Consider the following 13,961-nt stretch of genomic DNA (forward strand, 5'->3'; position numbering starts at 1 on the left):
TAAAATTATAAATATGTCATGATCCTGGTCTGAGCTGTCTTTCGGATTTGAGTTTTGTGTTCTTGATACTTGTTTCAGTCCGTTTCCTTATCATGTTTGGAGTTAGCCTTTCATTCAGTTATTTAGTCTGCTTGATCTGGGGTCTCAATTATAAAACTGTACGTAGAAAAAGACTCTTAAAGGTTGCGTACATCCAAAACACAGGCGTAAAAAAAATCAAATTTATAAAACGCACACCCGTCCTAAGATGATTTCCCTTTATCAATCACAATCAACTTGAAATGTGGCGTATGTGAGCAAGCTCCTTGCCAGACCCTTTAAACGCCGCTCATTAATATTAATACGTACTGACTGCATTAAAAAAAGGACTGCAAATTCTGACAAAAAAACTACAAAAAGAAATATACCCAAGTGTGAAGCATGTTTGGTGGGTAATACACGCACTTACACGCTTATGCACCGGAGAAAAGGGGGAACCGTATTTATGAGAATAAATTGCACTGCATTCTTTTGCAAAAACAGATATCTCCGTTTGTGTTTATTATCATATTGGGGCCTCTTCTGTTTAACATCTAGTACATGCTTCCACTGTCTCAGATTATGAAAAACAACAAAATAATTTACCATAAATATGCAATGACACACAGATTTACATACATGGTTACATATCACCAGAGACCAATCACAGTGCTTATGGTCCGTGTCAACTCGACGTGTAGTTACATTTTTGAGGAGGAGCACGTCAGGCAACGGCGTAGCCTCTGCGTAGCAGAAGTGTAAATTACACTTAAGACGATTACAAAGTCAGCCTGAAGAATATATCATGGATTAAAGGACTTATGTCTCAGCAGGACCTGGAAAAACTGTCCATGCGTTTATCTCCAGTTGACTCGACTACTGTAACGTTGTCTTTACAACTTCAGAACGCTGCTGCTTTAGTCCTCACTAAGACCAAAAATGTGGCTCACATCAGTCCAGTTCTGAGGTCTTTACACTGGCTTCCTGTCTGTCAGAGAATTGATTTCAAAATACTGTTGTTGATTTATAAAGCACTGAATGGTTTTGGGCCAAACTACATTGCTGATCTGCTACGTTACGAACCGTCCAGACCTCTCAGGTCACCTGGTATATGTCTGTTTTCTGTACCCAGGGTCAAAACTAAACCTGGAGGAGCAGCATCCAGTTTTTATGCTCCATATATCTGGAATAAACACTTTTACACTAACGATGAACTCATTCTAAGGTAACAAAAACACAACAATTTTTATTTTCAGGCATTTATGCACTAATATAACATAACCATGAATATATTTGATTTCTGCCATCTTTCATAAATCTTACACATTGGTCCTTTAAGTGCCTGATTTACGTAGCAACTGCTCTTTGAAAAGATCCTCTTCATCTGTGTGATGAAGAATCTTGTTTGAATTTGTTTGTATTTTTTGTGTGCTGATGGGTCTGGTAGTCCTGTTTTTATGGCTTTATTTCAGTTTGCTTAGGTTTAGTTTAAGGTTGGTTTAGGGTAGAGAGATATCCTGTGGCCCTTTGTGGGTTCATCTAGATGGCTTCCATTTCTTTTGTTAATTTTGGCCAGCCCATCAGACCTGTTATTCTGTTGTTTGGGTCATTATGTGTTGTTCAGGGTTGATTTATGGGACCTCTTGTAGTTTATTTAATTTAATACTTGTTCTTGCAACTTTGATGATGATAAACCTCTTTTGTAATCGGCCTTTCTGGGCGTTGTGTCAACAGATAACAGACGCGTAGGCAAAAAATTTAAATGTCACATTTTATTAATACATTCTTTAAATACTGTTTGTTTACAGCACTAAATGTGATATAATTAAATGTATAAAATTTTACATTTTGAGTCATATGAATATTTAATATGTACTAGTTAGTTTACATTCATTCAGGGTGGCTGCATAAACAACTTAGCCTAGAAGTTATTGCAGGGCAAGAAGTAGCTGTTCCTCAGCACACGGTACAACCTCCTCGTCCTCAGGCTGTATGTAAACATGTAGGGTCCACTGTAGATGTAAGCAAAACCTGCAGAACAGAGACTCAATGTTAGTTTCTATGGCTAGCTAAATGGAAGCATTGTGGGAAATACACTTATTTAATATATGCCAGGTTAGATGAGAAGATCAATACCACTCTCACATCTGCATGCTAAATATGAAGCTGGTACTAGGAGGTGGTTAGCACTTTTTTACACTTTGGTTTTATCACTGATTAAAAATAACGTAATGTGGTAATTAGTGATCTTTACGGCTGGCGTGGTTTTGTTACCTTTGGATAGAGGTATTGTATTTCAAGGCTGTTTTATGCCAAGCTAAACTAAATGTCTCCTGGTTGTATGTTCAACAGACATGAGAGTAATAATCATCATGTAACTCTCAGCATTCATCCATTTGTCAGAAGGCTGAATATCTCATATCAGACTTGACTTAGAAAACCCAGATCAACTTTAAAAGCTACTCACCTCTGTGCTGGAAAGCTGCAGTCACCTTTCTGGTCAGGCCAGGGAAGGTCTGAGCCACACGCTTGGGGAATCCCTGGTCCATAGTCCTTTTGGCCTCATCATAACTGAAGTAACAGACAGTAATTAGATACATTCAAGAAGGGTGAAAGGTAAAGAGCAGCTCATACTGAAATCAGAAATTTATACTTTGAACACACCTGTAGTAATAGTTGCCTACAAAGAACAGAGTCTTTCCAGATTTCTCATCATAGAGCGCTGCATCGATTTTCCTCACATTTCCTGGCAGTCCAAAACTGGTAAGACTTTTAGGATAGCCAGGTACAGGATCATAGCCACTGAAAGCCCACACTTTCTGATCTGTGTAGAGATGAAAAGAAATTACTGTTTAGTATGTAAATTTAAAAGTAAATAATGTAGTCAGAACAGGACCTTTAGGTAGATACAGAGAACAAGTACAGTACCTTTGAAGAGTAAGACGCTGTCTGATTGTTGGCTTTCATAAGCAGCGTCGATGTTGACGGGGGCACTGGGCCAGAAGTTTGTGATGAGAATTTGCTGTGGTGTTGCACTCTGGGAGTAGCTACGCCAGAAGAAACTAAGTACACACAAGAATATTTTGTACATAAGCCAGGCATTTATTTTGAGAAATCATAATGCTAATCAGAATTTGGATTATTAACATTAGAATTCTACCATACAGTATGTCTGATACCTGTCTTTGAAGAAGAGCATCTCTCCTCGCAGGGTGGTGACAGCGTCCAAGACCATGGTTGGATCACAGGCATCAGGGGTGGTTGGAGGCTCAGGTCCAGGATTAACAGGGTCCTTGTCAGGGTTTGGACCTGAAGGTTAAATAAAGTCAGCATCTCATTGCAACAAACTTATATAAACAAGCATGGATGATCCAGCTAGCTAGTACTGACCATAGAGAGACTGAATGCCGTTGACATCATCTCGCGGCAGAACAAAGGTGTTGGGGTTTCTGTATGAGTACGTTGGGTACATGAGAGCACCAGGATCATTAGAGTGAGACAAGCCCAGGGAGTGGCCAAACTCATGGGCAGCCACCAAAAAGAGGATGTAGCCTACAGCAGAAACATGTACAGGTAGAGTTGTTCTAGATTACATTTTCATGTCAAATACACACAATGGCGTTATTCTTTAAAATTTCTCCCATGCCAGTGGTGGAAAATAAAACTAAACTTCGAAAATCACTATTTCAGCAGAAAGATATCAACTGTGACTGATGTTATTGAATACAACAATAATAGATTGTTAATACTGATGAATGGAAGTGTTACCAGCATTTTATTTTTGTCTTTGTTTGAGCTAGTTTTTAACCACTAGAGTCAACTCCCACTAATTATATACAGTTATACAGGCAGTTTAGTCCAGTGGTTCCCAACCTAGGGGTCGGCCTCCTACTAATGGTCACAAGATAAATCTAATGATTTATCATGATACGATCAAAGGGAGAGGAATAGAAAAAGAGTTCTGCTACACAAATTTGGAATAATTTATGGACTCTACTCTGATCTTTGTTTTTTCTGAAATATATTTATAGTATAGAGCGTTTAAACAGATATTTAAATTAAACTACATCAGAGGTTTAGGGGGTAAATGTTTCTTTGGTGAAATTGCCAACAACTCACATCTGAAACAAGACAAGAATCCCCAGCAACACATGTAAAGCCAGAAAGGTTCAGATCCAATTCAATAAAATTTTCTACTAACTGCAACTATAGTTACAACTACAACAAATGTAGTGGAGTAAAATGAAGTAAAATAAAAATTAATTTCTATAGTAGCACAAAATGGAAATAGTCAACTAAAGCACCTCAAGAACAGTGGAGTAAATGTACGCAGTTACTTTCCACCACTGTCCCACGCAGAGCATAAATAACAAACTCACCATTGTTTGAGCGGAAAGTGAACCTCTCATCTTCATCAAAATGAGCATCTCCTCCAATTCCAGGTCCTGGGGCGAAGGCATGGGCAAGAGTGTTTCCAGGACCATCAAAGGGGTAATAATCACCATGCTCTGTTAGCAAGAACAAATTCACTTGAAGCTTTGCAAACCACATACACTGCAGCAACAAGCTATTAACCAAACTCATGTGTTAAACAGCACATCCGAACTGGGTTTTCAGATAACTTCTTGCTATGACTATTTAGCTTTCCAATGAGATTTAAGACAAAGGAAAAGTTATTTTGTACTCACGTAGGCGGCCAAAGGAGATCATGATGTCAGCGGTGCCACTGTAGATTCTTGTGAATCTCAGAGGAGTGACTTTGGCCCAAACCTGCAGTGCCTTCTCTATGGAGTCATCGACCTCTGACACTGACATGTCAGGTGTGTAGTTCACTATCCTGTAGGACAGAAAAATAGTCAAGAACATTATTTGATAGACTTCCTACAATTACTGTTTCACACACTTTCTCTCTTCAGATCATTCACCTGTAGGTGAGGCTGTTCTTAGTCCACTTGAGGTTATTTCCAAAAGTGGAGAAACTGGCCATGTTGACGTCTGGAACGCCACAGCGGGGCTTCTTCATCATCTCTAAGGTATCAGCATCCAGCCTCCCAGTGATCTGGAGACCAAAGAATCGCTGCATCTCTCTAAGCTTATTGCTCACTGGGCTGATCCCCCGTCTGACAGTTGGACCTGTCTCCTCTGTTAGGTTGAAGAATTTCTTCAGGTAGCTCTGCAAAAGAAGATGAGATTATAATACCTTGTAGTCAGTTATGGTGTTTAGGATTTGTGGAATAATGAATGTTTCCAAAAAGCGCATCTTGAACACATTTTAAATGCATGACAAGACAAAGCAAACACTTACCTCTGCAAAACGTTCATCTTGCACAGCAACTTGTGATACTGGCCCGCAGTAAACTGCTACTGCCAAACTTAGCACGATGCACAGACTGCAAGACTTCATGCTTCCTCGGTGAATGAGATTTGTGTTTCTGTGCTGGAGTCAGTTGTTATATAGGCTGAGGAACGGCTGTGTTGGGGAGTGTTGAGCAACTTCCTTCTTGAGTCAGTGACTTTATTTTACCCATTTATGGATGACAACAGAAGATTGTCTTTGATTGCTCAGCCACCAACCAAACAAAAATCCCCAAAACGTAATACACTGTAATTATGATGTTATGACACATGACATGTACATACAGAAACAACATATTTTAAAATCAAATATTGATCTTAACTTGATTAATAAATTAAGTTAAGTGTATACGAAGATGGCAATAACCATATCTGACACAAGTAATCTTTAAACTCGTATCTATAAGTAATAAGTAATACACTAATTTTAATCAGTGCTTAATATTCATAGATACAGTATTGTCTTTGAGTAATTAAACAGGAGTTTTCCAAGGTACTGTCACTGAATACTTGTTTCTATTTTATTTTAATATTTTATTTTGAACATATTTTCTAATTTCTTCATGACTTGCTTAAGGTTATATTCTGAGTGATATATATATATATATATATATATATATATATATATATATATATATATTTTTTTTTTTTTTTTTTTTAAGGCTGTCATGAATTAAAAGGTCCTTACTTTAAAAGCTGTGAGTAATTGAGCATGACATCTGTGCTGCATAAACAAAACACGTTTCACATGTTGTAAAATCTACTTTTTAAAAAGTGGATTATGGAATAGTGTTTTGAACACACATGAAACTTTTAAACACACAATTTGTAACATCAAATCGTCAGAAAACACACAAAGCTCAAATAAATACATGAAAAACAATCATTTCTGTTTCCAGGACAATAGATGTTTATCTATTTTATGGGACATTATTAACTTTACTGTTACAATGTTGTATTGTAACACTGTTTTACATGCTAGTGTTACCACTTTTAACCACCCGCTCTATATTATTCATCAATGACCAGTCTATTTTAGACATAATGTGGGTAATGCATGATGTATACTTCCACCCACACACACACAAACTGGATTCTCTGCTCATTTGGCTGCATTAAATATATTAGATAAATTACAATATTTGTTTTCCATTTTATGGCACAAACTTACACTAAAATTGTATGAATTATCAGGGACCAAGTACAAAAGTGCCAGGGCCAACGACTCTTAGCAATGAAAGTGCGAGGAACCTATTGTTTTTGAGAAGATTATTGTTTGCCCATAGAATGCATTTTTTAATGGATTAGGATGCCTGAAAACTCAAACATTTTATCTCACATTTCACACACGCTAGGACAGGAGAAAATCGCAAGTTCTGCAGTGATTGGGCCAGGGCATGGCAAGGGATCTCTATAGTGCCCCCAAATGTCCACGAGATTTTGGGGACTCTAAAAGGACGCGTTTCAAGAGATTTTGCTCAACAGGAACATTTTGGATTTCCTGCGCAAATGTCAGTTCTTAAAAACACGTTTATGGCCTTCAGGTTGCTCAAAAAGTCACAAAACATTGCACCGAAGGTACATATTCCGATGTGATGTCACTCTTGGGCTTGGCAGAAGGCGAATCGGTTCTATAGCGCTCCCTAATGACTTTTAAAAAAGCTAGTGATACTAATGTATTAAATTTAGCTCGCATGTTGAAAGGGTGTATTTTGCTGATATGGTATGATATAGTTCTGGGCCATGGGTGTAATAAATGCCTCACTACCGCCTCCTACAAAATTTCAACAAAGTAACGTTTCAATTAGACCCCGTCGTGACATATTTTAGTACGCATAATGCTACCAATGAGGTCACATTAGCCTGAAATGACAAGAAATAATTGGTAAGGTTTGCCATGACCAGCAATGATGAAAATAGAAGATGAGTTAACAATAAAATAAGATCACCTCCCTTGTAAGTCATATGCATGACATACCAGGGACTAGGGTTCCACAGGTATAATAATCTGACCAGAAACACTTGATCATGTCAGCAATGATGAAGAAGACCAGGAAGATGTAGCAGTTAACAAAAGCAATGATCATGAAAGCACATATCAGAAAGCAAAGAATATGACAGCACTTTCCAGGCAAACTGGAGAAGATGTGAACATTGGTTTCACACTGGATATGAGCAAATGCACTAAAGAAATTTGAACACAGGCCCGTCTCTAATATTCATGCCTTCAAAAACACCTGTTACACTTGTTGTCAGAGGTGGAGGTCAGTTCTCTTGGTGCGAAGGGATTTTGTTGCTTGTGGTTCTCAGGGAAAGTGTCAGTTTGCTAGTGATGGGAATTACTGCTCTTTAAAGGTAGCCAGATCTTATGGTTCCGTTTCTCCCAGAGATGCTCACAAGTCTTTGAGCTGGAGTCCAAGTCAAGTCTCAAGACTTTGAGCTAGAGTCCAAGTCAAATCTCAAGTCTCTCGTGGTTATTACGAATGCTGTATCACCTGCTGTGTTCAATCCAGGTTGCTAATAAAACTGCATAGCTATAAGGAATTCTGTAACTAACCTGTTTTTCATTTACAGATTACAAGTCTTTTGAGGACGAGTCTCAAGTCGAGTCTGAAGTCACTGTGTGTGCGATTTAAATCGCACTCAGAGTCTCTAACTCGAGTCCCCATCTCTGGTTTCTCCGAGAGTACAGTATTGTTATTACACGATATGTGAATATATAAAAAAGGTATAGAAGAGAATTAGACAGAGTTAGAGAATGGAGAGTGCAAATGCAAGGATGTGGTAAGTAGGGGTGGTGATGGGGCAGTGGATAAGACACATGCCTTTAGTGTGAGAGACCCCAGTGAGAGACCCCAGTTCAAATCTACTGTAAGACACCAATGTGTCCCTGAGCAAGACGCTTAACCCCTAGTGGCTGACATATATAGCATTTGTAAGTAGCTTTGGATAAAAGTGTCAGCTAAATGAATGTAATGTATATATGCAGAGTATACCAACTAAAACACATTAGGTTATATGTAGGCTACAGCTGGTTAATGTACTGTAACAAAAACAGCAAAATATGTTCAAAAATAATTATCCTACCATGAGCAAGCACTTTGCGACAATGGCAAGAAAAAAACTCCCTTTTAACAGGTAGAAACCTTGAGCAGAACCTAGGGTGGGTGTACATTAACAATAAACATTAGTACTATACACCAAGATCTTAGCATTGACATTGTGAGCATGTTAGAATTTTGGGTTAATACCTACAAAGCCCTTAGTGCGCAGAAACTGTAATCTCATAGATTTACTAAAAATAACTGGCAGTGGTATTAAGATTGCAGAACTAACTGATGAGCACGCAAATGGTGTCATGGGACTAAATACACCAAACTGAGAAAGAAAGAAAAGGTTAAAAAAGACTTCATCTGACTGAACCATGAACCTAAATTTTTCATTGGTTTCTGACCACATCCCCATCAGCCTCAGCTGTACTTTTGTGTTTAGTGCTAATTAGCAACTGTTAACATGCTAAACTAATATGGTGAACATGGTAAACATTAGACATGCTGAAGTCTCAGTACACTTCACTACTAAATTTCAAATGGCTAATATATTTGACTAATCTCGAGTAGTTTTGTTCTTCCTTTATTCTCCACCCACCTCCCTTAACACGTCTGCACAGAGACAGGGGAGCGTAACCACATTCAGCTACTGGCTACACGCTGATCAATATCTGACAAATCCCTCCCTAGTTTGTGTTTTTACAGGAAACACATCAATAGCACTCCGCTTTCCGTTTCATGGAAACTTTATGCTTTATGCTAATCCATATGTATAATCCCTGTTTTTACAAAATGTACCTGTAATCTGGGCACATCTTTTTTTTTTTCTGTACTGTAACGGAATACAGTCACTTCATTTTTATATCCTAAATATGTAACGCAGTTACACGTAATCCGTTACTCCCCAACCCTGCTCACCACATTTCAACCCTCTTTTTTCGCAAAATACACTGTATCCTAAAAAATAACATTATTTTCTTAATGTTTGTTTAAGCATTCATCATTCCCAAGGTATAAGTCAACGCTGAAAAAATAACTGCTTTTAGATGTTGTTGCAGCTGCCTCTGAATCCTAATCCTAATAAATATAGCAACATGAATACTTTAAAAAGGTGGTTAATGCTCATTTTCAGGTTCAAAGTCTTATTTAAGGGTTGTCATTTTCAAAAAACACCATATTTTCTTTCATACTGCACATTGCTGCAGCTCCTCTTTTTACCCTGTGTTGAAGGCTTCGTTTTAGCTATGGAGTGATACATCTTGTCTCTACATGATCTTTGTTGGGAGGTTTCACACATCCAGTTCCTAGTTAAGAACTACTAGCCAATCAGTATCAGAGAAGGGCGGGTCAGTGAGCTTTAAACCGCAAACAATTTTGTATTGAAGCAACGTACTGCCAGTGATGCATCCACTCGGCAGGACAGAGTGGCGTTAATCAACGTTTTGTGTTTTGTAAAAGCACTGAATACTTCTCTTATAGATGCATGTGCAAAACAGTAACGTTAGTTCAAAAGTCGAGACACTTGATTATTTTAATTTCGGACAGAGGCATTAAAAAACGTTAAATGTTTTGAAAAAATCCTACTCCTGCTGTTATGAATACGCAATCAGTTTAAAAAGCTGAGAGGGACCGGCTTTGTTTTTCCATTTCAGCCAGTGACGTTAAGAAACGTTATGTACTGTAAAAATCATGAGAGATCTGCTTTGCTTTTTAATATTTTTAAATAGCCTATATCCATGTCTATATGATACAGCATCCTCTGGTCTGAAAGGCTGCAGTTCGGCTGGTTGTTGACTCATCAGGAAAATTATTGTTCCAGTAAAGTAGATTCATTTCTTAAATGTGCTGCTGAACAGGTTTCCGTCACTTTTAAGGATGGAGTGCTATGGTTGAAAGTAATTATAACGTAACGAGTAATGTGACTACTTGTAATACCCAGTAATAAGTAAAGTAATTAATTAATAAAGTTAGCAGAATCTTGCTTAGGGCCTCAGGGAGGTCAGGTCGGGCCCTATGGGGATACATGCTGCTTTCTTTAATGTTACAGAATTTCCTCTATGTGGAACCCCAAATCCTTCAACCTACTAACTACTGGTGGTGATTTTGGTTACAGTTAGTCATTTAATTATTAATCACAGTCCCAAATTGATAGTTCAGTATAGTTTACATGACTAAATTAAAGCAACATTATGTAGTATTTTTATCTTAAAAGAACAAGCTCAAAATCATTGTTATGGTGCACTGACTTCTAATATGGCGCTATCAGTGAAGCTTTTCTAGGCACAATGTAGGATGGAGACTCCGGGCAGGATTTCTATCTCGAGAACAGTGTTATGATTTACGGCACAACATCAGACATCAACAAAGACTCGTCGGCAAGCTAGCTATAAGAAGCTAGCTCGGTATTCTCGCTGTGGAAATCTTGGCAGAGGCTGCGAAGAGACCAAAGAAGACATTGTCTGAGAAAATGAAGAGAAAGAGAAAAAAGGGAGGACAACCAAGCAAGAGAGCAGACAAGAGTAAATATTGGACTGGCTTTCACTCATTGGCATGAGCTAAAAGAGTGGAAAGGATGCTGAGATGGCCTTATTGCTGTTGCACTGGTCATTTATAACTTCTTAGTTGGCCTTTTGTGTCATTTATTGTTATGCTTGCTTGATGTTTGACTATGAGGGGCCGGGAAATTATACAGAATTACAATTCATATACATGTTCTGTTCCTCCTACAAAAACATATGAAACCAAACACATTCACATACCATATTGAAAGCCTCATACACATACAAGTGAAATGCTTCTACATACACACCCAAACACTCACACAGCAGAATGTAAAGTGCTGTTAAACAGGAATGTGATATGAAACATTGATTTCAATGTTCAAGGTAGATTTAATCGTCATATTGCAACAGGGTTGTAAAATGGAATGCAGTTTGCGTTTCTGCTACATAGCAGACAATTTACAGTATACAACAATCATAAAATGGTAAACTATATTGTATGGAGCAGTGCTTAGAATTAATACGAATACGAATTTAGAAGTCTCATAGCTTGGGGGAAAAAGCTACTCTCCACTCTGGAGGTGCAGCAGATATTTGTACATGCTGGCTGGCATTCTTAGTGCTCAGAAGGAGATGTTACAGGAAATCTTAAGCATTTTTGTTGCCCGTCATTCTCTAGAAAGTGCACATCAACCAATTTGCTTAATAAACACAATGCTGTCTATTCCTGCTGTGGCCTCCGTGCATGGGAGCGCATATTAGCGCTTAATAGTCATGGAATGAAACTTGGGTCTGGTCTGTTCTGAGCGTAGGCATTTTTTTCAGCTGGCAATGTTGACACCACGGCGGGTCTTCTTCATCATCTCTAAGATTTTAGCATCCAGCGTCCCGGTAAATTATTATTTATATTATAATTAACTATTTACTGCAGAGATTAAGCAGCTAACTCTTTTCCTTTGTCTGTAATATTGAGGATTCATAGAAGATTAAGGTCTCCACATGTACTGAAATTCAAGTCAGAATAATTGCATCAAAAGGCAGAGCAAACATACATCTTGCACAGTAACCTACGGTACTGGCACGCAGTAAACTGCGACTGCCAGGCTTAGTAGAATGCAGAGTTTGAAAGTCTTCATGGTTTGTTGAATTCAACTGGTGTTTCTGTGCTGGAAGCAGCGGTTATAAAGGCTGAGGACAGGGCATGTTGAGCAATGACCACCTTGAGTCAGTGACTCAGTATTCCTTTTATGGATAAGAGAGGAAGTCTGGCTTTGATTGCTCATACAACAAAAAAGTTTCCCAAAACAAGATACTGTAATTATGATGATATGACGCATGTAGGATTATTACATGTAACAGACAATGCTTGGGATTTTGTTTTATGAAATAAAGACCTGAAGAATGTCATAAATCTGCCATAAAAAGTACTACTTGTTTAACTCTTTTTTCAGATTCACATAGAGGTTTAGTTTTTAAATGTGTTTTTCTAATAATAATAATAATAATAATAATAATAATAATAAATAATTGTGTCAATAAATAATAATAATAATAATATAATAATAATAATAATATAAAACATAACAATATTATTATTGTTTTATTATTGTTTTAGTTGCTGTTGTTGTTGTTTTCCAACAGTTCTTGCTCATGGAAACATTGTTGCTAGTTGGGGCATCTTAAACATTTGTTTCCTAAAACAAAAATGAACACAAGCAACAAGTATATTTATAAAAAACTGACATTTTATATTTGGACCTGGATCCAGATTTAAAAATATAGAAATTATTCTTAGTGACAAAATTCCTTCTGCTAAAGACGCTTTTGTGATGTGATTGAAAGCTCTAGAACTGCTACAAAATGGACCATATGATGATGTTTTTTGTCAGCCTTTAATAAAGATAATTTGTTCCTGGGATCATCTAATAATTTAATTAAAACCTGTAAAGCAGTGAAATTAAAATAATAACAAATATTGGATGAACAACTAAACAAGAGCAAAAATGTAACCCTCTCTGCAGAGGTAACGGCTAAAATTTTTTTATTTTTTTAAATATTAGATACTTAAATATTGGACTATAATGTAAAATGAATGATGATTAGGGAGTCAACAACTTCTTCTTTATCCGTGTTTTGCTTCATTCTTAAACATATGTATGTGACAATGTAGTTTAACAGTGCTTGCCATTTCATGTGTGTTTGGCAATTTATGTTAGTACTTTGCTTAGGTGTGTTTTTGTGAGTGTTAGTGACCACCTGACCCTCAGATTCTTCCAAGTCACATCAGTAGTCTGACTTTTGACTCACAAAGTCTCTTCTCACACTGTTGTTGCTTCTGGTGAAACAGTGATGTGAATTGCGATCAAACACAGGCGTGTTGTGTCACGTCATCACGAGCAAAAGCTCTGTTACCATCCATCCAAGTTCTGACAGGTTAGGGATTGCTCACAAGAATAGTATTCATTTTGGCTTAATTATCTTCTCAACTGTAACTTACACAGTTTATGAAAAACATTAGTCAGTATCAAGTCAAGTCAGTTTATTCTATTAATGGGTGCTGCACTACATAGAAAATAAAAGGCTTGAGGCAGGTGGGTGAATTCCCATCCAGATTTGTCTCTATTAATCTAAAACAACTTTGTACCTCAATGTTACTGGAAAGCTACCTTTTGTTCACTGTTACCTGAGAGGAAAGTCTGATGCAATGTGTTAATAATGACACTATGATATGTCAACGTCAAGACACTTTGAGAGAACAAATGTGTTGTTGCAATAAAACAATACACAACAATACAACAATAGCAATACAATTATTTTAATTATAAAAATAAATCTGTGACAAAAAGATGATGCAAAGGTAGAACTATAAAATACATTTTGCATTTTGTCAGGTGTCTTTAGAAGAAATGTAGGTCACATGCAATACATATACAAGATATGTAATATATTAATACACACACACACACACACAAAACATAAAAAACATTTCTAACATCAACATTAAAATCGAACACACTACAAAACTGTACTTTGGTAT

General features: G+C 37.3%; 1 pseudogene; it reads right to left on the reverse strand.

Annotated features, from left to right (window-relative positions):
* Positions 1-1,775: 1,775 nt before the first annotated feature.
* Positions 1,776-12,222, reverse strand: LOC119895697 (annotated as a pseudogene).
* Positions 12,223-13,961: the final 1,739 nt, after the last annotated feature.

Source organism: Micropterus salmoides, unplaced genomic scaffold (assembly GCF_014851395.1).
Source record: "Micropterus salmoides isolate LMB-PRFRI ecotype aquatic unplaced genomic scaffold, ASM1485139v1 Ms_hic_scaffold_9, whole genome shotgun sequence".
Lineage (NCBI taxonomy): Eukaryota > Metazoa > Chordata > Actinopteri > Centrarchiformes > Centrarchidae > Micropterus > Micropterus salmoides.